Genomic DNA, 2500 nt, shown 5'->3' on the forward strand with positions numbered 1-2500 from the left:
CGTACCGTAACCTAACCTACATCGTACCGTAACCTAACCTACATCGTACCGTAACCTAACCTACATCGTACCGTAACCTAACCTATATCGTACCGTAACCTAACCTATATCGTACCGTAACCTAACCTATATCGTACCGTAACCTAACCTATATCGTACCGTAACCTAACCTATATCGTACCGTAACCTAACCTATATCGTACCGTAACCTAACCTATATCGTACCGTAACCTAACCTATATCGTACCGTAACCTAACCTATATCGTACCGTAACCTAACCTATATCGTACCGTAACCTAACCTACGTCGTACCGTAACCTAACCTACGTCGTACCGTAACCTAACCTACGTCGTACCGTAACCTAACCTACGTCGTACCTTAACCTAACCTACGTCGTACCTTAACCTAACCTATGTCGTACCTTAACCTAACCTATGTCGTACCTTAACCTAACCTATGTCGTACCTTAACCTAACCTATGTCGTACCTTAACCTAACCTATGTCGTACCTTAACCTAACCTATGTCGTACCTTAACCTAACCTGTATTGCGCCTTAACCTAACCTGTATTGCGCCTTAACCTAACCTGTATTGCGCCTTAACCTAACCTGTATTGCGCCTTAACCTAACCTGTATTGCGCCTTAACCTAACCTGTATTGCGCCTTAACCTAACCTGTATTGCGCCTTAACCTAACCTGTATTGCGCCTTAACCTAACCTGTATTGCGCCTTAACCTAACCTATATTGCGCCTTAACCTAACCTATATTGCGCCTTAACCTAACCTATATTGCGCCTTAACGTAACCTATATTGCGCCTTAACGTAACCTATATTGCGCCTTAACGTAACCTATATTGCGCCTTAACGTAACCTATATTGCGCCTTAACGTAACCTATATTGCGCCTTAACGTAACCTATATTGCGCCTTAATGTAACCTATATTGCGCCTTAATGAAACCTATATTGCGCCTTAGCCTAACCCACATTGCGCCGTAACGTAACCCACATTGCCCCTTAACGTAACCCACATTGCGCCGTAACGTAACCCACATTGCCCCTTAACGTAACCCACATTGCGCCGTAACGTAACCGATATTGTGCTGTAACCCAACACACGTTGGGCCTTAACCCAACACACGTTGGGCCTTAACCCAACACACGTTGGGCCTTAACCCAACACACGTTGGGCCTTAACCCAACACACGTTGGGCCTTAACCCAACACACGTTGGGCCTTAACCCAACACACGTTGGGCCTTAACCCAACACACGTTGGGCCTTAACCTGCTCTGTAATTGTCATACGACGCGTTAAATTAGTGTAGTGTTGCCTAACTGCAACCCCCGCAATATAGTTTGCTACTCGCACTGCCCGGTCCCCAGTGTATCGCTTCATGTTAAACACCTTGCAGCTATACACTGTAATGTGGATGGCAGCAGGACGTACATGCTCAATGCCCTTTGCAGTTGTTCATTGGCATTTGCAGTTGTTCATTGGCATTTGCATGGCGAAGCACTTAGCCTACGCTGTGGTACGGCCTGTGTCAACTGTCCGCTGATGTTGTACGTCCAAATCACACACTGTACTGCACATTGGTCCTCATGTACTGAATGATACATCGTGGTACATGTGACCGTACAACGACTGCGCCAACAACGGCGAACCATGCGGTCCAAATGTTGTGCACTCAGCTACGTGTCGTCTCCCTATAAGAGCTGGATTGCAGTGTGGTATGCCCTGGATGGCGATCAGCATGAGCCGTCTGTTGATGTAGTGGCGCGTGTTGTCAGACGTAGTCGTCTCTTCTCACACACCGTGATAGCATGGTGCACTGCGTTCCACATCTGCGACATGCGACAGAGGCCGGTTGACAGTCGTTCGCGCAATGGACATCGCATACGTACGGGGGCCACCTTCCACGTGTTCGCGAAGCGTGCACATGTTGTTGCGTGTATGTGGGCAGACATAGTGTGTCGTGACACCTGACACAGGCATGCAACAATCGTTGAATTTGCAAATGGCGATGGACGCCTACGTTTGCTGGTGACGTTACGCAAATGAACAACTGGTAAACCGTTGTGGTGCGGTTGTTCTCGCTAGAGGTGAATCAGTGATGGCGACGATCGGTTGAGCTACCAACCGGTTGTTCCAGCGATACCCACCATGCCCACGAACGTGAATGGCATCTGGGTGTGAAGCGATACGCGGCGGTGGCTGGGTGGGACCGTCCCCGGCCGGTGAGGGGGGGCCTCCCGGCGTGCTGGCCGCGCGGTGCGTGGGCGCACGCGCTACAGCCGGCTGGTGGGGGCGGCCAGTGGCAGGCGCGCCGGCCGACGGAGGCGGCAGGCGGCGCAGCTGCGCGCCGGCGCACCCTGCACGCGGCGCCGTGCGGCCAAAGTAGGTCCTCGCGGGCCCGGTGCGAAGCGCGGTGGACATCTGCAGTGTGCTGGTCCGATTGAGGACTGTGTGCGCTGAGGATGCGCCGCCGCCCGGCGCT

Source organism: Schistocerca americana, unplaced genomic scaffold (genome assembly GCF_021461395.2).
Source record: "Schistocerca americana isolate TAMUIC-IGC-003095 unplaced genomic scaffold, iqSchAmer2.1 HiC_scaffold_228, whole genome shotgun sequence".
Lineage (NCBI taxonomy): Eukaryota > Metazoa > Arthropoda > Insecta > Orthoptera > Acrididae > Schistocerca > Schistocerca americana.